Source organism: Dipodomys merriami, unplaced genomic scaffold, assembly GCF_024711535.1.
Source record: "Dipodomys merriami isolate MVZ:Mamm:240054 unplaced genomic scaffold, mDipMer1.0.p SCAF_67, whole genome shotgun sequence".
Lineage (NCBI taxonomy): Eukaryota > Metazoa > Chordata > Mammalia > Rodentia > Heteromyidae > Dipodomys > Dipodomys merriami.
The window spans coordinates 6445690-6473021 of record NW_027206257.1 but is presented as its reverse complement, the minus strand read 5'-3'; the positions used below and the strand labels follow the sequence as shown (position 1 = coordinate 6473021).

The window sequence follows — 27332 nt, the reverse complement described above, 5'->3', positions numbered from 1 at the left end:
GTAGAAAAGTAACTTACAAATAATCTCCAAATAATTTCAGAGTTTCATTTTCATAATACTTATTGCAATGATTAATAACAGAAGCTCACAAAGTAACAGAATGATCCTTCATTTTCCCCTTCCTATAGGTATTATTGGAAGAAAATGAGTGAGATCCAAGTCTAAGACAATATGTACTTGAAATTATAAAAAATTATTTTGATGACACATAAACAACCAGATTACACAACATCATTTTCATTTTTTAAAGAAAGGAATGTCATACAGGTATATTTATTGGCAGGTTTTTTCATCTGAAAAACAAAGAAAAAAGTATCATAAAAAAGCTGATGGGAATCAGCAGCTATGTAAGTGTGATTGGAGAGTTTAAGACATGAATTTATTCAGGTAAAATAATTATTTGGGAAAGGTATCTGTTCACTGAGTTTATTCATCATTAATTTTATTCATGTATCACTTAATATATAAACACATACATGTGTGTGTGTGTGTGTGTGTGTGTGTGTGTGTGTGTGTGTGTGTGTGTGTGTGTGTGTATCAGCAGTATCCGTCCAATGAACTGTTTGGTTAGGTAATTTCATGTTAAGTTCATCAAAAAGATGGACTTCCATAAACTTTAACAACCCTGCAACACCACTGCACATGCAAACTTAAGGGTTCACCATTGTAAGCCAGACCTGTGTTTTACCAAAGCATATACAAAGCGTATATAGTGTGTTATTTTTTCATTTAGGCTTGACACAAAATGTGTTTGTCCCTAGAAATAAATGATGGTATTATAACTACAATAATTTATTGTAAATCTTTACATTGAACACATGTTCAACATGAGTTGTTCGTTCTTTCTTTTTCATATTTTAATTTTAGGAAGTTGATTTGAGTTTTGATGTTGTGTTTGCCAGACAGGTACTCCACCACTGGAGTCACTACACCAATCCTTTTTGTTTAAGTTACTTTACTCATAGATTAGCAATTTTTGCACCTAGCCTAAAAAGCAGGGATCATAATTGCATTCCAATATCCCTACCTAGTAGGTGGATATGGGTGATACTTTCCTTCCTAGAATGTCTCAGAAGTGTGATCTTCTCAAATTCTACCACTTTAGTTAATAGTGTGTGATCCAGTTCTGCCTATCTGTAGAAGACAGAAATAAATGATTACCGGTAATTTGAGTTAATCATTGGCTAATATAGGTGATTTGATATTAAAATGTAGGGTAAGTTTAAAAGTATAATCACAGTAGTCATATTTTGCTAAGTAAATTTTGTTTCACATTAAAAACACATCTTAACCAGAATTAATGACTTATTTTGCTGTCTGTCAACTGGTATGTCATTTGGGAAACCTCATGTCTTCCATGCATGATAAAGGACTTTGAATGATCTGATGTACTGGCTCACATCTATAATCATGGTTAGCAATCAGAAATAAATAGATCACAATTTGAACATAGCCTAACCAAAAATTTAGGAAGTCCCAGCCTCAACAAACTAGTGAATCATGTTGAATCATGCCATTAATCTCAGTATCACAAGAGGCTAGGTTTCTGCCCAGTACCTGAGTCACTTAGGTAACTGGTTCACTTCGAGGCAGTCACCTCTTCTGATGCAGAAACTGGGCTAAGATTTAGCCAAAAGGAGGGAGGAGTCTGCCCCACCTTCCCAGAGTGGACCTCACAGAATGCAGTGAAAACATGCTTGCTTTCCTCCTCCAAATAGCTTGAGATGGCATGCTGCTGAGTGTACATTATTTGATTCCAGTGATCTGTGGTAGAGATGTAAGGAAACATTAAACTAAATTTCATATTTGCCCATTGAGCTACTCTTCCCAGCTTGTGAGTTCAATTCAGCAAGTGTTCATTATTTGAGAGTTGAGAATACTGGGGTAGGGGAGAGAGGGAGGTTTAGTGAAGGAGAGGAGAGATTGGTAGAGAGAGGGAGAGAGGAGAGATGGGGAGAGAAAAGAAAGGAAGGAAGGAATGAACAAACGAACAAAGGAACAAAGAAGGAAGGAAAGAAAGAAAGAAGGAAGGAAGGAAGGAAGGAAGGAAGGAAGGAAGAAAGGAAGGAAGGAAGGAAGAAATGATTGAGAATGAATGGTTTGGAGTCAGGAATTACATGGCAGAGGTACTACTTGTATTTGGTATTAGGTCTGCCCCAGGCCATGCAGACCCTATGCAGACACCTCCCCACTTCTTTGCTAAGTTTCCACCCTTTATGTGTTACCTAGTTATCTGGGACTCCTGAAGGCAGCCACCTCACCCCTCCCCCCCATTAAGTCACAACCTGGTCAGCTACTGGTCACACTTTCCATCTGACCAGAGGAGAGTCCCAGGCCCCGAGGTCACATCCAGATCCAATGTGGTCAGACTTTTCCCCAACCTGGGCATACCTCATCTGGTCTTTGGCTTAGATACGACTTGGCCCTAGGTTGGGTCACCAACACCCCCCCCCTTTTCTACATGCCTCTCCACCATGTATGGCATGGGCAGCAGTTCAGTAAATAAACTACTTTAGGGGCTGGGAAAGTGGCTCAGTGGTAGAGCACTTGCCTTGCATGCATGGGGCCCTGGGTTCGATTCCTCAGCACCAAATAAGCAAAAAGAAAAAAGCTGGAAGTGGCACTGTGGCTCAAGTGGTAGAGCTAACCTTGAGCTGAAGAGCTGAGGGACAGCGCCCAGGCCCAGAGTTCAGGCCCCACAACTGGACCAAAAATAAATCAATACATAAAAATAAACTAATTTACCTGACTGAATACCATGTGTTGTTTTCTTCATTGGCTACCTAATGAAACTTACCTAATTAATATACCTTACACTTCACAGTTTCTAGTTATGAATCCAAGGATATTTTTCTGACACATTTGAGTTCAGTATCTACAAAACATATGTACTAACTCATCATTTACCAGTATAAATCTGCCTGAAATCTTTTTTTTTCAATTTTTTAAATTGTGAAAATAACGTACAGAGAAGTTACAATTACATGAGCAAGATAATGAGTACATTTCTTATGAAACATTGTTGCCTCCTCCTTTGTTTCCCCTTCCCATCCCTTCCCATCTCCCACCTCCCACGCCAAAATTGTAAAGTTCGTTTTTTGACATAATGTGTTGTACATCTCATTGTTGCAATGAGTCCACCTGTATCCTTATATGAAGAATTTGTATTTTCCCTTTCCCTCTACAAAGTGTACCAACATCTGAATCTTTAATAGCAGCATAATTAACCTTAAAGTTTATTTTGTTTGGTTTGCTTTCTTTTCTTTTTTTGCTTAAAGTAATCAAAGATTTGCTGGGCCAATCTGAAAAAATCTCTGCCTTCATACTTTCTAATCACCCTGGGCTATGTGATACCTGCTCAGATGATGGGACTTTGAAATTCTGGAAAGCAGATGCACATCATAAGGCCCTATGGCTTTGGAATTTCCCACATTCTTTTTTAAATGTAATTGTTACTCAGGTGTGTACAGTGAGTTTACCATTTCACAAAACATGTAATGTGTACATTTTTCTTGTAGGCAATGCTATCCTTTCCTTAGCTTTCTCCCAGTTTCTGTTTTTTTTTTGTTGTTGTTTTTGATTGTTTTTGTTTTTGTGCCTGACTTGCAGCTTGAACTCAGAATTGGGTGCTGCCCTTGAGGTTTTGTAATCAAGGCTACTCTACCTCTGGAGCCCCGGTTCCCTTTATGGATTTTTGATTGTTAATTGGAGAGAAGGGTCTTACAGATTTTCTCACTGGAGCTGGCTTTGAACTGTGATCATCAGCCTCCTGAGTAGCTCGGATTATAGGCCTGAATTCCCAGTGTCCAGCTACTGAAGTGTTGGTTGCATGCTTCCCTGGTTGTGTTACAATTTTCCTCGACTCTTGCACTAATACTGAATATTGCCTGGCTCAAATCTGAACTGGTGGAAATGCTTGTATTTTGAGGAAGGCAGGAATAGGAAACTATAGGCTATAGGGACATATACGCTAATCAAATTATTTGGAACATGGCATAAAGACAAGTAAGTTTACTGCCAGTTGACTTTGTCCTGTCTTTACTGTTAATTCTGCATGGCCTGTGAATGAAGTCAGACATACCCAAATGGCCACTGGCAGAAAGAAGTTCAATCGTCCTGTTCTAAAAACAAAACAAAAAACAACCAAAAAGTACTACGTATGAGTGTAGCAATGTCCTCCAATTAGAGACCAGTCTGCCCTAGTTTATGAAAAAAATGTCTTTTGTTCAAGTGCTGCTACTTTTTCTAACTACAAATATAATTAAATCTGCAGTAGTCTGTAGAATTGTATACCACAGCTTTCATTTTAGTTCACAAGAAATTCAGACATTAGATGCTGGCAAAATTGATTAACTACTTGTAGAAAACTAAAGCTAGATCCTTATATATCACCCTGCACCAGAATCAATTCCAAATGGATCAAAGACGTCAGAGTCAAAGCAAACACTCTGAAAACATTACAGGATGGAATAGGAGAAACTCTAGGTCTCCTTGGCACAGTTCAAAATTTTCTTAATAGAGACCTGGAAACACAACAAATCAAAGAAAGGTTGGACAATTGGGATTGCATGAAATTGGAGAGCTTCTGCATGGCAAAGGATTTAGCTAGTAAGATCAATAGAAAGCCCACGGGTTGGGAGATCTTCACTAGCCATACAACAAACAAGGGTCTCATATCTAAAATATACCTGGAACTCAAAAAATTAAATCCCCCAACAACAGATCCTCAAAGAAACAACTGCCTCATAAATAAGTGGGCTAAAGACTTAAAGAGAAACTTCTCTGAAGAGGAAAGAAGCATGGCCAATAGACACATGAAGAAATGCTCAACCTCCCTAGCCAAAAAAGAAATGCAAATTCAAACAACATTGAGACACCACCTCACCCCAGTTAGAATGGCAAAAATCAAGAACTCTAAATAACAACAGATGCTGGAGGGAATGTGGAGAGAAGGGAACCTTACTGCATTGTTGGTGGGAGTGTAAACTTGTTCAACCACTTTGGAAAGTAGTATGGAGGTTCCTCAAAAGACTCCACATAGAGCTCCCCTATGACCCAGCAATCCCACTTTTGGGCATTTACCCAAATGTTTACAAACAAGATCACACTAAAGCTACCAGTACGACAATTTATTGCAGCATTATTTACCATGGTTAAGATATGGAACCAACCCAGATGCCCCTCAATAGATGAATGGATCAAGAAAGTGTGGTATATATACACAATGGAATTCTTTGCCTCCATCAGAAAGAATGACATTGCCCCATTTGTTAGGAAATGGAAAGACTTAGAAAAAAATTATATTAAGTGAAGTAAGCCAGGCCCAAAGAAATATAGGTCCCATGTTTTCCCTTTTTTGCAGTAACTAGTATATGTTTGAGTCAAGCAGAAAAGGTCAGATAATTTGATGTTAGGGAAATGAACCCTAAGATATGTATTCAAATGTTTTTTTTTCTTTCATGCGATTTTTTCTAACACATTTATTTATAAGATTATTTCTTTGTTGCTTTGCATGTCCCTCCCCCACGGCTTTACCCCTGCTTTCACTGTATTTGATGTTGGTAAAATTTGTATAGGGGAAGGGCAAAAACAAATCGTTTAAATAGGGATACAGGTGGACCCATTGCAACAATGATATATACAAGTTGTTATGTCGAAAATGAACTTTATAACTTTGGTTGGGGGGAGGATTAGGTGGGAGGATTGAGGGAGGATGGGAAGGGATGGTAAGGGGAAACAGAGGAGGCTACAATGCTTGATACGAAATGTTCTCATTATCTTGCCCATGTAGTTGTAACCCCTCTGTACTGTATTTTCACAATAAAAAAATTCAGACATTAAAATGCTTTTTTTTGTCAGTTGTGGGGCTTGAACTCAGGACCTGGACACTGTCTCTGAGATTCTGAGCTCAAGTTAGTTAGCACTCTATCAATTGAGCCACAAAGCCACATTTGCTTTTTCAGTAATTAATTGGAGATTAGAGTCTTATGGGGACTTTTCTTCCTGGGCTGTCTTTAAACTGTGATCCTCATATCTCAGAATCATGAGTAGCTGGGATTACAGGCATGAGACACTGGCTCCTGGCTTCAAATAGTCATTTTTAAAATGATGAACTGCTTGGTGCCTCTGGCTCACATATATAATCCTAGCTATAGGTAGGATTACAGGTATAAGAAACAAGAACTACGTGTGTTGTTTATGATGGTTTGTATTAGCATGTTTTAATACTGTTTGTTTCTTATACTACATTGCTCTTATTTTTATTTTCACCTAGGTGGGGGTTATAGGTGCTGCCAGTGTTGAACCTTCTTTGGTTGAGATGGAGCCATATGGAAGTTCTTGCCTAGTATGGCATGAAATTGAAGTCCTCCTGCTCTCAGCTCCCCATGGACATGAGATGATAGATGTATTCCATTACGCATAGCTAGGTTTTGGGAGCATTGAAGGTAAAACTACACTGGTCTGAAACTGATGTCCCAAATAGCTAGCTTTACAGGCAAAACCTTGTATTCCGTTTCACTTTGAAGAATTGTAGGTACATACTTAGAGAGTACAATGATAGCACACTACATGTTTAATATATTAAATAGTCAATATAATTAGCAGGTTTATCTCCTAAAACATTGAAGCTAATGAATTTGGTAACCTGACTCTGCTAGTTATTTTGGAATATACCATAAACATGAATAAACTGATAATGTGCAGTAGAAGATTGGAAGTTGATAGAGATCGAGACAAATTAGACTATATTTAGTAAATATATATTTATCTATTGCTGCTCTGAAGAACATTATCATATATTCACGATGACAATACCACCACATATCCATCATGACAATAATTTTCCTGCAGTGTAGAATGTTCCATTTCATAATCTGCCATCGTTTATCTTTTTTACATTCTCCTAATAAGTATGAATGTTTTCCAGTTTATTATAATGTTTTGAAATTATTATATGATGGATTAAAAAATTTGGAGAGTCTACTGAAATTATCTCATTTTGTCTGGTTTTGTGATGCTAAATCATTAAGAACACAGATTCCTGAAAGTTATGCTAGCAGACTATATCACTAAATTGTATTCTAAGTATATCTTATTATTGTATTTTGATATAGGTTTTTACTGTTGCTGTTTTATGATATAGAATGTTATGAAGCTGGACTGAAACTTGCAACCCCACTGCCGCCAGTAACAGTTTTATCACCAGGTTCTGGAGGCTCATAATTAGAACTCTAGCTAATCAGGAGGTTGAGACCTGAGATTTAGTTCAGACAGCCTGAGCAGGAAATTTTATGAGTCTCTCCTCTCCAGTTCACTACAGAAAACTTGCAGTGGAACTGTGGCACAATTGTTAGAGCACTACACTCAAAGGAATGATGCTCGGGAATGTCATATAGCCCTTGAGTTCAAGTCCTAAAACACACATATGCACAAACACACATTCACATACATTCACACACCCTCCCACACACATGTACACACACAGATTCGCAGGCAATGTTATATCTTAAATTCTTATCCGGAGATTAGACAACAGCCCACTTATTTGTGAAAGTTTTTCCTGATTATTTTGAATGAGGAGGATAGTTCGTGGGACACAGATGACAAGACTTTAGTGAGGAATACTTTATAAACGACTAGCTTATAAAAAGGACAGGAAAATAGCTTTTATCTTTAAATCTTACATTCCTTCAACTATTGTATTTTGAATTATGAGAAGACAATGCAGCACCTCTTCCCTTCTCCCCCTCACCTCTGTCATAAGATATGAGAAAATTATCAAGAATAGTCTTTTATCTTACAAGAATGAACACCCATAAAAATGTCTGACTATAGGTGTAAGGTTTGTTTTTCAATACTTGTACGATTTTCCACATGACAGCACACACGGGCTTCAAGAGCAAACAGAAGATTAGGAAATAAAAACCTAACAATGTCCTAAGAAGTAGATGTCAAAAATACATCCAAGAATCAAATGGCAGGCTGAGAAGGCCCTGAGAGGCAAAATGATTTGTGAAGGATGAAAGGAATAGTGACAAATAAGGCATGGGTCTGACCTAGGAAGGGTTCCTTGTGGCTGAGATCATGCTGGCTTGTAGGCCTAGCTGAGGATGTTTGGATTTGATCATGTCCACATGTGTACAGAGTGATGTTGGAGGGGAGATTTCAGCCTCCAGGTTGTCTTTGGAATGTTCTTATGTGAGCAAGCAACTCTGATCATTGGGCTCTGAGAGATGACACTGCCTCCCTTACAATGGAATAGAATATGGAACTCTGAGAGACAGGCAACTGTAACCGACAGTCAGCTCAAGCCAGCTCACGTGGCCTGTAGCTCGGGAACAAGAAAGATGTTCCTGTGTTGTTTTCAAAGTTCAAGAGACTCAGGTCTCAGGCATGAGTGGTATGAGTGCTGCACTCGATGATACAGACATTGGATCAGTGCCAAACCATGAATCCAATGTCTCAGGCCTTTTTATAAAATAAACCAAGGGAATCACAAGGCAACTCAGGCCAGGTGTAAGTATGACAGGAAACCTATTTAATCTCATCCTAGCCTACAGTACAACCTTCTTCTTGTGTGCTTTTATATGTGTATACTGAGAAAAATTTACTATGCACTTTTCAATCCACTCTGTTACTCACTTTGAAGTGTACTCCATTTTCCATGTTTCAAAGATCCACTCTTTTTACCACCTCAGTGTGACAATGAGTCAGCCCAAAACCTGAATGTGCCTTATAATATATGCAGCTTGGATTCAGGCTTGTTGTAAATGTTGGCAATGGACCTGTTCCCTGCCTACCAGAAAGGTGATTTCTTCTGTGTTGGAAACTTCCTCCACCACTATAGAGAATTGGGAACAATGGAGCAGTTGCTGGATATTCTGTTTAAAAAATGAGTGTTCTTCTTTCAAACCCAGGGCTGATGATACCCCCCCCCCCCGGCAGATTATTGGAATACTTGATACTTCTCTGAAACTGTTTCACTGAGGTCTTATCACAGGAAATTGGCTTGAGACAAAGAAGTGCACTCCAAGTTAATTCTTTAGGACTGGGCTGCCAGAATATTTCATTTGCCTCAGGAGCTAGTGGAGCCTTAGCAGTTTGCTTGCTGAGAGACTAGGATTAAAGAAATGAGTCAGCCCCACCCAAAGTCCACCCTCACCTAGGAAATCACTATCTTGTAGGCCTTTGAGGGAATATAGAAAGAAGCAAGGATGCAACTTGAATTTGGGGCCTGAGTGCTGTCCCATTCCTAGCACTCTACCATTTGAGCCCCAGTTCCAGGTCTGGCCTTGGACTGGTTACTTGAAGATAAGTGTCTTTAGAATTTTACAAACTAGACTGGGTTCAAACTGTGATCCTCAGATCTCACCCTCCTGATTAGTAGGATTAGAGGCATGAGCCATTGTGCACTTATTTGGACAGATGCATATAAACATCCTCACAGAATTTCCTTGAAATTGTATAGACATACCTCCACTTTTTGTCTGTCATGTTTACATTGCCATTTGGGACTTAGCCAGTCCCATGTGTGTCCTGTTAGTTCAGAAAAGGAGAAGCATAGAGTTAGCATCCTCCTCCCCTTCCATTGGTATAGATCCTTCTACTGTAACTGGGAGGAAGATGAAAAAGATGAAGAAGTAAGTGGATGTTGGCACAAAGATAAGTTCAGTCCTTGAAAACTGGGTATCTTTGAGGTTTCTGAATCAAAGTCAACTTTCTTCTTTGCACACCAGTTGTGATTTTTACCAGGGGGTTGAGGCTTGCCACTTCAGTGGATAGCAGATTACACAGTTGTGGATGTGTTTGTGGTTTTGGACTCTCATGGATGACAAGGAGGACTGTGTATAACAAGTCAGATTCAGTGGGGAAACAACTTTCTCTTCCTAGCACATGCAGAATTATAGAGGATTGTATTTGAGAAATTCCTAGAAGTGGGTTGTGAGGAACATCCTGCTTGCAGGAGTCTCTTCCCACTTCCCAAAATGCACGTCCTGCCAGAAAAATGCTTTAGTACAAGGCTCAGGATGGGGAGGGCGGGCTCTCATTTTCCTTATCACCAATATGCCCACAGCATGATTTGTTCCATCTTCCCTATGAGGATGCTCTTCTGCCCTGATGATTTCTATGACCACAAGAACCAAGAAACCCTGAAAGAACTTACACAGTATGTCAAGCTAAACATGCCCTCTTCAGACTTGCTCTTCTGCTTATATATTCTTCTGGAGCTTACAAATTCAGATGGAGGAATGCATGACCCATGAGACCAAGAAAAAGAGGGAGAAGTCCTTGTTTACATGCCTTAGAGCTGGTGAGTAGGAATGGAACCTGTGTCTCTAGAGATGTGCATGATTGGTCAAGAGCCTTTAGTACACCCTAGCTTGGCAAAATATCCTTTTATGGATATTCTTTAGATAATATCTGTTCTCCTTTTGAAAGAACTTGGAAGCAGCCACTCATTAGAAACACCCTAACTTGGGGGGGGGTGTTCCAGGAAGATGGCGGAGGAGAAGCTGGAATCTAAGCAAGCTCTCCCATAGAAAGCAGTTTTAGAGTTCCAGTGAACAGTCTTAAGCCAGAGAATTACACCAAGTGTGCCATCACAGGACAGAGAGTTAGGCCAGAGAGGGGAAACCCAGGCAAGGAGACACTTCTGAGCTCTTGCCAGCAGCTGCCACAGCAGCGGCAGCTGTGGAGGTGGCGGCGGGTGAGCACAGGAGCCATACCTGAGCCACAGAGAGTCTGGGATGAAGAAGCCAGACGCAGCAGGCGAGCGGATTCTACTCAACACCAGCAAGAACTGACAAGGAGTGGACATCTTCATCCTGCAGTTTGCAGACCAGACACAACCCAGGAACCAAGACTCGGCATGAGTAGAAGCCTGACATCTTCACTCCTTCTCAGGGAGCAGAGGAGGGAAGGCCACCCCTACCCCCAGCACCAGAGATCTCCATCTTGGATACCGACAAAGCTCAGTGGAGCTGCTAGCTCCAACTCAGGCATTGGAAGAAATCTAGAGTCATTTAGCAGGTCACAAGAACCTAACTTGACCTGCCAGACTCAGCTCCACCCAGGGAAAAGTCACACAGCTCGGGCACCAGCCCTAGGAGTGACTTTCTTCACTGGGTAATCAGAGCCAGAGGCTGCCCCTTCCTCTAGCAGCCTCAACAATCAATTGAAATTCAGTAAACAGAAACCCTGAGAATGGCTCCAGGCTGGGCTCTGTGAGTTTTTCAAAAACTAGCCCCCGGGAAAAGCTACTGTCTGTTGAAAGGCCTCAACTCTACCCAGAACCTAGCCTCATCACTGCATCCCCCTCTTTTGTGATACTCGAAGTAGATCTGCCTCCAAATGAACTAACCTGGGAGGAGGATCGCCAAATCCTGGGTAAAGCAGAGCATTTGTCTGCCTGTTCGAACAAACTGACTTAAGAAACCAACCAAGCCACAGGACCACAAGCAGACCAGAGACTCCAACAAAAGGCTGGCTACAGACACAAGGGAGATACAGGATTTTTCCCACCCCTCCCCAAAAAAATCAAAGAACTTTTCTTCTTCTTCTTCTTCTTCTTCTTCTTCTTCTTCTTCTTCTTCTTCTTCTTCTTCTTCTTCTTCTTCTTCTTCTTCTTCTTCTTCTTCTTCTTCTTCTTCTTCTTCTTTAAAAAAATTTTTTTTTGGTACCTTATATAAAATTTTTTTTTCTTTTCCAAAACTTTTTTTAATCCTTAATTTTTGCCTTTTTTGAAAAAAAATTGTTTTCCAGAAATTTTTTTTCCTCTTATAATTTTTATTTTAGGGATACGTGAGTGTGCGTTTTTCTTTCTTTTTTTGTTTTCTTTCTCTCTTTTTTCTATTTTAATTATCTCTTTCTTTTTTGTTTACCTCCACTGAACTTCTCATCTTTTTTCTTCTTTTCTTATCCTTTTCACGTTCTCTTCTCTTTCGTTCTTCTTTATGTGACTTAATTCTTGTCCTGCACATCCTCAGATAAACCCTTAGTTGACTATTAGACCCTATCCCCCATTGTGTACACACTTAATCCAGAAATTTATCACTCAATTCAAAACCTCTAAGACTTAAATTCCTTAATAGCAGTACTACCTCTTTATACCTATATAATATTTTAAGCATTTTTATTTTTAGGTTTTTCACATCTCCTTTATGTCCCTCCCCTTCTCTCAATATATTCACCTTCTTCTCTAAATAGATAGTTATCGGGTCTACATAATTTTATTAATTTTTACTTTTCTATTTCTTCTGGTCTCTTTTCTTTTCTCTTTCCCTTTCTTCTTTTTTTCTCCCTCTCTATTTTCATCCTACCCTACCTATTTCCTGCTTTGAGATTAGGACTTAGTAAACTCTCTCTGAGCCTCCCCACATCAATCTATTCCTAATTTTTATCCATATCTCTCCCTAACCCTAATAATTTCTGGTCTTCCAAATTCTTCTTTGCGGTTCGTAGCCCATTAATGTATAGTTGTTTGATGTTGAATAGATGTATCTGTTGAACTAGATTGTATCTGTAGACTATTGAGTGTACAAATTCAGACTTTGGTTGATGCTTGCCTTAAGATAGTGTTGTAGCACAAAACTGGTGCTATTTTCATCTCAAATGGGCAGAGTAAGCCGGAAAAACACAAAAAAATGGCAAATCCGGGTATCTCAATTCCCAATCTTGATAATCAGGGGACAGAACAGATAATGAATAATCCAGAGGACAATTTCTAAATAGCTCTACAAACACTGCTGGCAAACATGATAAAGGAAAAGATTGAAAACATAATAAAGGAAAAGATTGAAAACATAAAAAGGACTCTGTATGAGCGTGATAGGGAGACAGAGGAGGCAATCCAAAAGTTTATACAGGAATATCACAAGCATGAGGAAGCTACTCAAAAATTGATAAAGGATTTGCGTGAGCAGCTTGAGAATACTCAAAGAGAAAGGCAGGAATGGTGTGAGCAGGCTGAGAACACTCAAAGAGAACTACAGGACTCCCACGAACGGGAGGAAGCTAATCAAAGTGTAATGCAGGAATTGAGAGAGCAGGAAGAGAATACACAAAGATCACTAAAGGCATTCATGGAATCCATTAACAAAGAGCTGAAGGAAGTCAGGGAGACCACAAAGGGAATGCTGAATGGAGCCCAACAGAAGGAATGGGAGTACAAGGAAATCATAAGCAATCAACTAAGTGATTTGAGAATAAACACTGAACACCAAATTAAGGAAGTAAAGAACTTCATACAAGATCTAAAACAAAGCTTCAACAAAGAATTTGAAGCCATCAAAGCTGACCAATTAGAAGGAAAAGAGATAAAAAACAAAGTAGAAAGCTTTGACAGCAGGTTAGACCATGCAGAAGATCGAATCTCGGGGATTGAAAACAGCCTAGATATTATAGAGAAAGAACATACAACCATCCAAGACAAGTCCAACAAATATGACAGATCTATCCAACACTTGGAAGACACCATCAGAAGGCCTAATCTAAGGATAATGGGTGTAGAGGAGCACCTAGAAACAGAAGTTAATGATCTAGGAAATTTGTTTAACAGGATCCTAGCAGAGAACTTCCCAAACATGCAAAAAGATAGGCCTATTCAGATACAAGAAGCTTTTTGAACTCCAAATAGAATAGGACATCCCACCGTCACATTATAATCCACACAGGAACAACTCAGACCATGGAAAAGATCCTTAAAGCTGTCAAGGAGAAAACATTAATCACCTATAAAGGGAAACCAATTAGAATCACCTCAGATTTCTCAGCAGAGACAATCAAAGCAAGAAGAGCCCGGAATGATGTATGCCATGCCCTAAAAACAAACAACTATCAACCAAGAATACTGTACCCAGCTAAACTCTCCTTCATAACTGAAGGCCAAATAAAAACCTTCCATAGCAAAGAAAAATGGAAACAATACATCTCCACCAAACCAGCCCTACAAAAGATTCTTAAAGATGTCCTATACATAGAAAACCAACAAGACCACAATAAAGGCCAAGAAACTGCACCCAAACTGAGAATCCAAGAACGATAGGAAGAACCTAGTTTTTGCAGGCGCCAAGAAGGTGGATAACATGGCAGGAACCCCCAAATACCTCTCAGTCCTTTCTATCATCATTAACGGACTGAACTCTCCAATTAAACGACATAGACCAACTAATTGGATTAAAAAACAAGACCCTTCTATCTGCTACCTTCCGGAGTCACATCTTGCCCATAAAAACAAACACATTTTCAATGTTAAAGGCTGGAATAAAATCTACCAAGCAAATGGACCCCATAAACAGGCCGGAGTTGCAATCCTAATATCAGATAAAATAGACTTCAAATTAAAATTCGTGAGAAGAGATAAAGAAGGTCGCTACATACAAATTAAAGGATCTCTCCTTCAGGAGGATATTACAATTCTAATATCTATTCGACAAACAATGGAGCACCCAAATTTACCAAAGAAACACTACTTTCCCTCAAATCCCATATAGATCCAAAGACATTAATTGTTGGGGATTTTAACACACCACTCTCCCCACTAGACAGATCAACTGGGCAAAAACTCAACAGAGAAACCGCAGATCTAAACAGCTGCATAGATCAACTAGACTTAACAGACATTTACCGAACATTTCACCCAGCAGCATCAGAATACACGTTTTTCTCAGCAGCACATGGAATATTTTCCAAAATAGACCACATTTTAGGCCACAAAGCAAACCTGTCTAAATTCAGAAACATTGAAGTTATACCTTGCATTCTCTCTGACCACAAGGGAATAAAATTAGAACTCAACACCAAAAGCCACCACAGAAAGTCCGGTATCACATGGAGGCTGAACAACACAATGCTGAACCACGAGTGGGTCATGGAAGAGATTAGAAAGGAAATTCAAATGTTCATGCTATTCAACAAAAATGAACATACAAACTACCAGCTCCTCTGGGACACAGCAAAGGCAGTACTCATAGGCAAGTTTATAGCTCTGAGCTCCTACATCAAAAATTGGAGAGATCTGAAACCAACAATTTAATGACACATCTAAACCTCCTTGAAAAAGAGCAGCAAGGTAAACTCAAATCCAGTAGACAGAAAGAAATAATTAAAATTAAATCAGAATTAAATGAATTAGAATCCACAAAAACTATAGAAAGTATCAACAAAACAAAGAGTTGGTTCTTCGAAAAACTTAACAAAATTGACAGACCCTTAGCAAATCTTATAAGAAAAAGACGAGCACACACCCAAATAAATAAACTCAGAGATGAGTATGGAAACATCACCATGAGAACAACCAAGATTCAGAACATTATAAGGGAATACTTCTCAAAACTTTATGCTAATAAGTTTGAGAACTTGACAGAAATGGACCTTTTCTCTAGCAAATATTGACATGCCAAAACTAAACCAACATGAGTTAAACCAGCTTAACAGGCCCATATGAAGCATTGAAATAGAAACAGCAATAAGAGACCTTCCAGCTAAGAAAAGTCCAGGACCAGATGGTTTTACAACGGAATTCAACAAGGCTTTCAAAGCAGAGCTCACACGAATACTCCTTCAACTCGTCAATGAAATTGAAAAAGATTTCAAAAGATCCCCAAACCAGGCAGGGACTCATCAAAGAAAGAGAACTATAGACCCATTTCTTTGATGAACATTGATGCAAAATTTCTCAACAAATTTTGTCCAATCAACTTCAATAATTCATCCAAAAAATCATACACCACGAGCAAACAGGATTCATTTCAGGGATGGAAAGCTGGTTCAATATACGCAAATCAATTAATAATATTCATCACATCAACAGCAGCAAGAACAAGAACCACATGGTTATCTCAATAGATGCAAAAAAAGCATGCGACAAGATTCAACATCCTTTTGTGATGAAGATTTTGGAAAAATTAGGAATCCAGGGAACATTCCTCAATACAATAAAGGCTGTATATGACAAACCTACAGCCAGCATTATACTCAATGGTGAAAAACTAAAGCCATTTCCTCTTAACTCAGGAACAAGACAAGGATGCCCACTCTCTCCACTTCTCTTCAATCTAGTATTAGAATGCCTAGCTACAGCAATAAGACAAGATGCAGACATGAAGGGGATTCAAATAGGGAAAGAAGAAATAAAACTCTCCCTCTTTGCAGATGACATGATCTTGTATTTAAAGAATCCCATAGACTCCACTCCCTAATTATTCAAGCTGATTCAAAACTTTGGCAAAGTAGCAGGGTATAAAATTAACCCCCCAAAATCAATGGCTTTTCTGTATGCCAACAATCAGAACAGGGTGGCTGAAATTAGGAAAACAACTCCATTTGTAATAGCCCCTCAAAAAATAAAATACCTAGGAATTAACTGAACCCAAGAAGTGAAGGACCTTTATGATGAAAACTTAAAAATCTTGAAAAAGGAAATCAAAACAGAAAATAGCAAATGTCAAAACCTTCCATGCTCCTGGATTGGAATGATCAACTTTGTGAAAATGGCAATACTTCCCATGGCTATCTACAAATTCAACGTGATACCTATCAAAATTCCAATCCAAAAATTCATATGTAACAATAAAAGACCCCGAATAGCAAAAACGCTCCTCAACGGAAAGAACACTGCTGGAGGAATATCAATACCAAATTTCAAACTCTAGTATAAAGCCATAGGAATAAAAACAGCTTGGTACTGACATAAGAACAGACTTCAGGACCAATGGAATAGAATTGAAAACCCAGAAATGAACCTACAGACCTATAGCCAACTAATCTTTGATAAGGGAGTTAAAATAATAGAATGGAATAAAGACAGCCTCTTCAGTAAACGTTGCTGGCAAAATTGATTAACTACTTGTAGAAAACCAAATCTAGATCTTTATATATCACCCTGCACCAGAATGAACTCCAAATGGATCAAAGACGTCAGAGTCAAAACAGACACTCTGAAAACATTACAGGATGGAATTGGAGAAACCCTAGGTTTCTTGTCTCAAGCCAATATTTTCTTAATAGAGACTCGGAAATACAAGAAATTAAGAAAGGTTGGACAAATGGGATGGCATGAAGTTGCAGAGCTTCTGCATGGCAAAGGACATAGCTTGCAAGATGAATAGAAAACCCACGGATTGGGAGAAGATCTTCACTAGCCATACAACGCACAAGGGTCTCATATCTAAAATATACTTGGAACTCAAAAAATTAAATCCCCCAACAACAAATCCTCAAAGAAATAACTGCCCAATAAATAAGTGGGCTAAAGACTTAAAGAGAAACTTCTCTGAAGAGGAAAGAAGGATGGCCAATAGACACATGAAGAAATGTTCAACCTCCCTAGCTATAAAATAAATGCAAATCAAAACAACATTAAGGTACCACCCCACTCCAGTTAGAATGGCAAAAATCAAGAACTCTAACAACAACAGATGCTGGAGGGAACGTGGACAGAAGGGAACCTTGCTTCATTGTTGGTAGGAGTGTTGAACTTGTTCAACCACTTTGGAAAGCAGTATGGAGGTTCCTCAAAAGACTTCACACAGATCTTCCGTATGACCCAGCAATCCCACTTTTGGGCATTTACCCAAATGTTTACAAACAAGACCACACTAAAGCTACCAGCACAACTATGTTTATTGCAGCACTATTTACCATAGCTAAGATATGGAAACGACCCAGATGCCCCTCAGTAGATGAATGGATCAAGGAAATGTGGTATATATACACAATGGAATTCTATGCCTCCATCAGAAAGGGTGAGTTTGCCCAATTTGTTAGGAAATGGAAAGGCTTGGACAAAATTATATTAAGTGAAGTAAGCCAGGCCCAAAGAAACATTGGTCCCATGGTTTTCCTTATTTGCAATATCTAGTATATGTATAAGTCAAGCGGAAAAGGTCAGATAACATGATGTTAGGAAAATGAGCCCTTCATTATGTATTTTTTTTGTTTATTTTATTTTATTTTATTTGAGAACATACTGTACAGAGGGGTTACAATTACATGGGCAGGATAATGCATATATTTCTTACCAAGCATTGCAGCCTCCTCCTTTGTTTACCTTTCACCTCCCTTCCCAGCCTCCCTCCTCCCCCCCCCACCCAATCATACCCCTCTCCTCCCCCACACCGACATTGTAAAGCTGGTTTTGACATGACATTTTTTTTAATTTAATTTAATTTTATTTGAGAACATACTGTACAGAGGGGCTACAATTACATGGGCAGGATAATGCATACATTTCTTACCAAGCATTGCAGCCTCCTCCTTTGTTTATCCTTCACCTCCCTTCCCAGCCTCCCCCCTCCCCCCACCCAATTATACCCCCCACCCCCCACACCGACATTGTAAAGCTGGTTTTGACATGACATTTTGTACTTGTCATTGTTGCAACAGGTCCACCTGAATCCTTAAATGACTTGTGTTTTTAAATGTGTTTTTTCTTTCATGCATTTGTTTCTAACGCATTTATAAGATTATTTTTTTGTTGCTTTATTTGTCCCTCTCCCACAGTATAACCCCTGCTTTCACTATATTTGATGTCGGTATAATTTGTGGAGGAGATGGGGAAAAACAAGTCGTTTAAGGATACAGGTGGACCCGTTGCAACAATGAGAAGTACATGTTGTCATGTCGAAAACGAACTTTACAACTTTGGTGCGAGGGGGAGGGGAGGATTGAGTTGGGGAGCCGGGGGAGGCTTGGACGAGATGTGAAGGGTAAACAAAGGAGGAGGCTGCAATTCTTGATAAGTAATGTACTCATTATCTTGCCCATATAATTGTAACCCCTCTGTATGTTCACAAAAAATAAAAATTAAAATTAAAATTAAAAGAAAGAATTAAATTTTTAGGGGCTGGAAAGGTGACTCAGTGTTAGTTCGCTTGCCTTGCATGCATGAGGCCCTGGGTTGGGTTCCTCAGCACCACATAAGAAGAAATAAAAGACGGAAGTTGCACTGTGGCTCAAGTCGTAGGGTACTAGCCTTGAGCTGAATAGCTGAGCGACAGCACCCAGGCCCACAGTTCAGGCCCAATGACCAACCAAAAAAAAAAAAGAATGAAATGTTTAATTCCTTATTATATTAAGTCAGAACTATTGCTTACACATGAAACACATATTCCTGGATCAGAAAGGAATAAAGAAAGATCCCTACTCAATCATGCTTTGCTCACAATATCTAGAAACTTCTACTCTTTGCTCATTGTATAAAAAAGAAAAAGAAAAAAAAGAAATGTACTCATTACCTTGCTCATGTAATTGTAACCCCTCTGTATGTTATTTTCACAATAACAAAAAGAAAAAGAAAAATATATGCATGAAAAAAGAAGGATACAAACAGGAAATATGAAGACTTACCAATAGTTCATCTTTAATATTATAACTATTATTTAAATAACATTAAATGACCATACTCTTTGTCTCATGAGTTATTCTTCATAACTAAACTGAGGCAGTTTGCACAGCTTTCCATGTGCACTAGTGTTGTTTTTTTTTTAATTTAATTTAATTTAATTTGTGAACATACTGTACAGAGGAGTTACAATTACCTGAGCAGGATAATGCGTACATTTCTTACCAAGCATTGCAGCCTCCTCCTTTGTTTACCCTTCACATCCCTTCCCAGTCTCCCCCCTCCCCCCAATCCTAATCCTTCTCCTTCCCTCCCTTCCCTCCCCCCCCCCCGCACCGCCGTTGTAAAGCTCGTTTTGGACATGACAACTTGTACTTCTCATTGTTGCAACAGGTCCACCTGTATCCTTAAACAACTGGTTTTTCCCCATCTCCTCCACAAGTTATACTGACATCAAATATAGTGAAAGCAGGGGTTATACTGTGGGGGAGGGACATACAAAGCAACAAAGAGATAATCTTATAAATGCGTTAGAAACACATGCATGAAAGAAAAAAAACATTACACATCTAAGGGTTCATTTTCCTGACATGACATTATCTGACCTTTTCTGCTTGACTCATACATATACTAGATATTACAAATAAGGGAAACCATGGGACCTATGTTTCTTTGGGCCTGGCTTACTTCACTTCATATAATTTTTTCCAAGTCTTTCCATTTCCTAACAAATGGGGCAATGTCATTCTTTCTGATGGAGGCCTAGAATTCCATTGTGTATATATACCACATTTTCTTGATCCATTCATCTACTGAGGGACATTTGCATTGGTTCCATATCTTAGCTATGGTAGGGACTTACTGTGTAGCTTAGGCTGCTCTAAAGCTTACAATCCTCCTTGGTGCTGGGATTACAGGCATGTCTACCATTATTGGCTTTACTCAGTAACTCTATTTATAACATTTTCTGCAAGAAATTCATTCATGCTCATGAAGATATGTGGCTTAAAGCTGTTCACATTAGTATTCTACTGTACAAAATATAAATAATATAGCTGGACATGGTACTATGCTACCACATGGTAATGCCAGCCAATACTCAGGAACCTGACACAGGAGAATTACGAGTTGAAGAAAGCCTGGTCTACACTGCAGAACCTTGTTTCCAAAGTTAAGAAATTCTATAAATATAAATCTACTATGAAACATACAATATGTTAAATTTATATAATGGAACAAATAGATCTTTGTTAATGGAAATAAAATCTTGGCAGAAATTTTAAATACATACATATGTATATATATTTTAATTTGGAGAAATAAAATTTCAAGTGGTATTATCTGCATCTTTCAGTCTGTCACCTATCTATTTACTGACACATTGATTTCTGTTTAGTCTTCACAAAACACTGTTTTCTCACATAAGTACCAAAAAATGAAAAAGAAAAAGTACAAAAAATGCATTGTCATAAATACAAATGTAGTTTAATCCCTACCATAATAATTTGGAAAACGTGCATTAAGTTATTGACATTGAATACTGCTCAAGAAAGGGAGTCTAGGGGAATGTACATTGTGTGTATGTGTGTGTGTGTGTGTGTGTGTGTGTGTGTGTGTGTGTGTGTGTGTGTGTTTTCCATGAGTGAGTCCAAAGTAGACTAATTATACTTGGTTAGTCTTTTTGCTCAAAGCTGACACTCTACCACTTGAGCCACATCTCCACTTCTGGATTTTGGGCTGCTTTAACCCAAGATGCTCAGTTTTTGACCTCTAAAGTAGCTAGGTTTTCAAACATGAGCCACTGGCGGACAGTAACTACGTTAACATTTTTTGCATGTTTGGATAAATTTTAAAGTAAGACATATATGTTACATTTGAGAATGCTGGGAAATAGTAATGAATGTTTAACAGAATTTAAAGCATACAAAGCTGAGAATGGCAAGTAGCTGAGAATAGGCTGGAATAAATCAAACTTACCTATGACAGTTTTCAGTCTGTGCCCAGAAATGATTGCATTGTTGAAGTTCAAGGCCATCAGATAGCTGAGCTCCAGCTGGCTGCTATGCTCATGAGGCCAGCTAGTGCTATCCACAAGAATGTGGTGGTGTTGGATGGCAGGGGCAGCTTCAAGTTCAGAACCTGAAATATTTCAATTAATCTAGAAGGGGAAACATAACAGGACAAGGAATGTGATTAACAGTGCAGAATGCAAAAAACATCCAGTCCAAGGAAGACAGAATAACTCTTTCTATATCTGAAAAGAGTATTCTCTCACAAAGAATCTTGTGCCGACTATGGTGGTCAATGTTTGTAATCTCTGAACTTGGGAGGCTGATTTAGAAGTTAGCTTGAGACCAGCCCAAGTTTTAGGCCAACAGAAGGACACATAGTAAAATGCTATTTTAAAACAACAACAACAACAACAAAAGACCCAATGACTGGGAATGTGATTAGTGGTAGAGTGCTGGCCTCGCATGCATGACGCACTTGATTTGATTCCTCAGTATGACATAAGCAGAAAAATTGGAAGTGGTGCTGTGGCTCAATTGGTAATGTGCTAACCTTGAGCAAAAGAAACTCAGGGAGAGTGCCCAGGCCTTGATTTCAAACCCCAGGGCTGACAAAATTAAAAAAAAAACCAAGTGCAAAATGCTGTTTGTTGAAATAAATATGTTGAAGAATTCTTTTTACTCACTAGAAAATTGTGGTGCTGAGAATTCATCATGAACTTGGTTAGGAAAAAGTAAATTAATGATATATTGTCTGGCATTGGACAGGACATAGTGAGATCTAAAAATGATTGCTGCCTATGGTTACTTGATACAACTAATGTTACAGATACACTTGCCAGATTGTAAATTTTTAAAGATAGAATAATGGGTTTTTCTTTTTCAAAATAATTTTACTGCTGGCTGCCAGTGGCTCACACCTGTAATTCTTGCTACTAAGGAGGCTGAAAACTGAGGGTCTCTGTTCAAAGCCAGCACAAGCAGGAAAGTCTGTGAGACCCTTATCTCCAACTAAAGGTTCAGAAAATGTGAAGTGGCACTGTTGCTCAAGTGGTAGATTGCTAGCCTTGAGCTGAAGAGCTGAAGGACAATGCCTAGACCCAGAATTCAAGCCCCACAACAGACAAAAAATAATAATAGTAATAATATTAATTTTATTATTACAATTAAGGTGTTATATATAAAGGCTACCATTACAAAAGTTTGTGTATCTGCTCAAAGAAACATATATCCATATTCATTGCTAACAGCCAGGATTTGGCCATCTGCTTTCCAGCTGATCTCTGGGTGTAGAGGCAATGTGTAATACAAAGTAATACAAACCAGTTCTGACTTTAAATTATTTTTCTCTGCACATCTTAAAAATCAATGCTGACACATGAAATAAAAAATCCTTAAGTTTAAAACATTCGTCTAGACAAGTTAAAGAAATCGTGAGAACAAGTATTTTAATAATTATTTCAGAGAACTTGAACTCTGGACTTGGGTTCTGTATCTGAAATTTATTACTCGAGGCTAGTGCTGCCACTTTGAGCCACAGTGCCACTTCCAGTTTTTTTTGTGGTTAATTGAACAGAAAAGTCTCACCAACTTTCCTCTCCAACCTGGCTTTGAACTAGGCTCTAGACATCTCAGCCCTCAGAGTAGCTAGGATTATAGGCATGAACCCCTAGCACCTGGCTAGAATAATTGCTCACCTTTGACAGACGCCAGTTAGTATTAAATGCCAGTCATGTTTAACTTTGTAAAATAAAGTTAACTGAAATGCCTTACAGTAGAAATAAGGAATAAATTGTGTCTGTGGGTTACAAAGAACTTACAAAAAGCTACATATTTTCCTTGTTTTTTTATCTTCCAAAATTGTGTGGTTTCCAGAATCATACCTTATCTTTCCTTGCTGATTTCTTTATTTTATTTCATACAGGGCCACAGGTTCTTCAACTATCATTTATTTATATGAAGAGCTTGCACATATCTATTTCAGTCCAAATTCCTTGTAAGCATCTCTCATCCATATGTTCAACTGCCATAAAAAATTGTGAAGCACTAATTGTCTCTTTCCATTACTGGATATTAATGTGTAAATAAAATTTAGGAAAATAAAGAATAGCATCAATAAATATAACATGATTTTCATAGTAATGCTAAACATAAATTCAATGTTTATTATTTTCTGAGCAATTTAATAAAAACTTCAAGGAAAAGAAATCAACTTTTTTGAGTGCTAATATTTTGGTTTAAACTCAGGACCTTACCTTCTCACTTAAGCTTTTTCCCTAAAGGATGGTGTTCTATACTTGAACCACAGCTCCCCTTCCAACTTTATTTGGGGGATTATATAGAGATAAGAATCTCATGGAATAAAAACTCATTTGTGTCCATATCTTAGGGTTCATTTTACTTAACATCATCTTATATGGTCATATGATACCATGTACTAGTTACTGCAAGTAAGGGAAACTACAGACGGGACCTATGGTTTTGATCCTAACTTCAATGAGAAGGCAGGGATCTGGACATCTCACTTCAGTGTCAGCTCAGATAGGAAAGTCTGTGAGATTCTCATCTCCAATTTACTGCCAAAGAAAGCTGGAAGTGTATTCGTGGCTCGTAGCCTACAGCAAAAAGCTCAGGAACAGAACCCAAGCCTTGAGTTCAAGCCTTAGAATAGTGCATATACATACACAAGGGAAGTAAGTCACTCAAGTTCTCAACCTTCAATTTCCCTAATCCTAACTGTAATCCTGGTCAGAACCCTAAGAGTAATCTTCATGATAATAGTAACCCAATCCTAAAATTAATGGAAAATACTCGAGTTTAGATACATCCTTACAGATACGCACTGTCTTTGAAATGATTTGCAGTTTGCTCCAAAGACTACAGATTCCTAGACTTGGACTCTGATATCTATCTTGTTCCCTATTACGAATCATTAACCTCAAATCCTCATATCATGAAAAATACCATAGTTTCCACTAATCTTAACTTGTACAGAACTCCTATATCTCCAAAAAGAAGTCGCAGGTTTGCATAAAATCTACTCTAGTTCCTAACCCTTACTATATATCTAAACCTTACTAGAAACCTAACTCTAAATTTAACCCCATTGAACCCTGCATAGGAAACTTAGAGAAACTCTGTAGTTTTTGTTAAATTTCAAACATATTTTACTTGAAAATGTTAACAAAAAATTCAATTTTATTTAAAGCTTACCCTTCCGTAACCCTAAGCCTAACCTGAATTAGAAAAGTAACCCTAACACTGGAACTAATGTGCTTTGGATTTTAAAAGCCACACAAATACATTAGTTTTTATTCATCCTAACTTTGATTCAACTTATCTTTCTTAAAATAGTTTGTAGTTTTGCTCATTATCTTTCCATTATTGTAACCCTAACTCTAACTGGAATATTCAGGTTAACCCTCACACTAATCATACCCTAATCTTAATATTATTAGCCGTTTCCTATTTCACATTCATCCTAATTATAACTCGACTTATTCGAAGATTTACTTACAGTTGTACCCTAACTTTCCATTTCCCTAATGCTTACACTAAGCCAGCTGGAACTGAAACCTAACTTTCACCCTAATGATAGTAGAATTCTAATGTTTAAGAAAAAGACTAATGAATACTCCAGTTTGCACTCTGGAAATTAGTTTCAGTATGCCCTAATTCCTACAAATTTTCTGACTCTACCTCTGAAGTTATCTTGTTCTCTATCATGAACGATTATATTACTTGTCCTCAAATTCTCTTATCAGGAAAAAATTTTTTATGTTAGAATATTTAATATTTATTGCCCTGTTCATAAAGTTTTGCTTCAGAAACAAAAACTATATAAATATCTTTAAAGAAAACATAAGATCTTATTTTTCACATTACTATAAAGTATGATATCAAAATTATAAACATTTTGGTAAAAATCAGCGTTTTGTGTCTTCTTCATAGATGATGGTAATTCAGAGATTATTGAGTCAAAATCCAAATGTGAAGTTTAGGGTTAAACCTATTCTTAAACTTTTTTATTTCATTGCAAAACCAGTTGAAAATTTTCCTGTCAGATTTGAGCCACTGTACCTAGTTTAAATCTTGATACTCTTAACTTAGATTGTTCCACAATAACTATTTCACGTTGGACAGTTAAGTCCCAGGCTTTTTTTTAAAATTTTATTTTATTTTATTTGAGAACATACTGTACAGAGGGGCTACAATTACATGGGCAGGATAATGCATACATTTCTTACCAAGCATTGCAGCCTCCTCCTTTGTTTACCCTTCACCTCCCTTCCCAGCCTCCCCCCTCCCCCCACCCAATTATACCCCCCACCCCCCCCACACCTACATTGTAAAGCTGGTTTTGACATGACATTTTGTACTTCTCATTGTTGCAACAGGTCTTATCAGGAAAAATTTTGTAGTTTCCATTCATCCTACCTTTTCCACAAACCCTGTACCCTAAAACAGTTTCAGATTTACTTACCCTCTAGTCCATTACTTAATGCTAACTCTCAACCTAAACCTGGCTGGAAAACTCTCATTAATCATTACAAGAATGATCACTGAGAAATAAATATAATGATAATGCTCTAGTTACTATTCAGTCTCATATTTTTGCTTCTACTTGTTAGTGAGGACTGAATTTTATACTAAAAACTTTCTTATTCATAACAGTCATCATAATCAGACCAAAATACTGACCTTAATCTTAATCCTAATTGTATGACAATACTAACACTAACACAAGTACACTAGTTTTCACTCATCCTAACTTGATTCAAATAAGCCTTCCAAAAATGGATTTCATTTTTTCGAATATCTTAGTCATTTTCTAACCCTAACTTAATCTTAACTGGAACATTGACAATAACCATAAGCCTAATTGTAAGTAGATTCTAATATTAATAGCAATACTCTAGTTCACATTCATTCTAATTACCAGGCTTATTCTAAAATTTACCTTCAGTTTGAGCCTCATTTTCTTCTCCTTCACTCTAACGCTAACCATGGCTCGAATCCTAACCATAACCTTGATACTAATAGTATCCCAATTCTAAAATTTATGAAAAATGCTCGTTTTCTGCAATCCTAACTGAAATTCCACTTATAATTCTTGAAATAAATTTCAGGTTTTCTGTAAACCCTACAGATTTTCTCACTCTTAATTCGGAATATATCTTGTTCCATAACAGGAATCATTATACCCATTGATCTCAATTCCTGATATTATGAAATAAATTGTACTTCCATTATCCCAGTATTTCCTGAATTCCTAGAACCTAAAATAAGTTCAGCTTTACTCATCATTTAACACATTTCTTTTTTTTTTTTTTTTGTCGGTCGTAGGGCTTGAACTCTGGGCCGGGGCACAATCCCTGAGTTGTTTAGCTCAAGGTGTGTGCTTTACCACTTGAGCCACAGCACCACTTTTGGGTTTTCTGGTGGTTAATTGGAGATAAGTACACGTACTTTCCTGCCCGGGCTAGCTTTGAACTGTGATCCTCAGAAATCAGCTTCCTGAGTAGCTAGGATAATAGGTGCAAGCCACTAATTTACCCCATTTCTTTACTCTATCCTCAACCCCAGTTAACCAGAAACCTAATCTTAATCACCGTCTGATTTAACACCAAATGGTTAATGTAAGGAAAATTGTCTAGATTCTATTTAATCACACATTTTTTGCTTCTACTTCTTAGTGTAAAAGTAAAATTGACAGTAAAGCTTATCCTTCCCTATCCCTAGCTAGAACAAACAAAGTATCTCACACTTTAAACCAAATTATATCTGAATGTTTAAAGTAACACTGGTTTTCATTCATTCTAACTTTGATGCCCTTCATTCTTCTTAAAATATGTGGCAGTTTTACACAATATCTTATATCTTTTTTCTCATCCTAACCCAACTCTAACTGGAACACCTTGCCTAATTCTAAGCCTACATATATCTGAATCATCATGTTAAGAAGAAGCCTTTTCACATTT

The 27332-nt window shown here is 37.9% G+C and overlaps 1 long non-coding RNA gene across 1 annotated transcript; it reads right to left on the bottom strand.

Annotated features, from left to right (window-relative positions):
- Positions 1–271: 271 nt before the first annotated feature.
- On the bottom strand, positions 272–21448 carry LOC138815781 (uncharacterized). Its single transcript, XR_011368468.1, has 4 exons — positions 21320–21448; positions 1558–1764; positions 1028–1134; positions 272–293 (listed from the first exon to the last, which is right to left on the bottom strand). It is a non-coding gene; the product is annotated as an uncharacterized lncRNA (long non-coding RNA).
- Positions 21449–27332: the final 5884 nt, after the last annotated feature.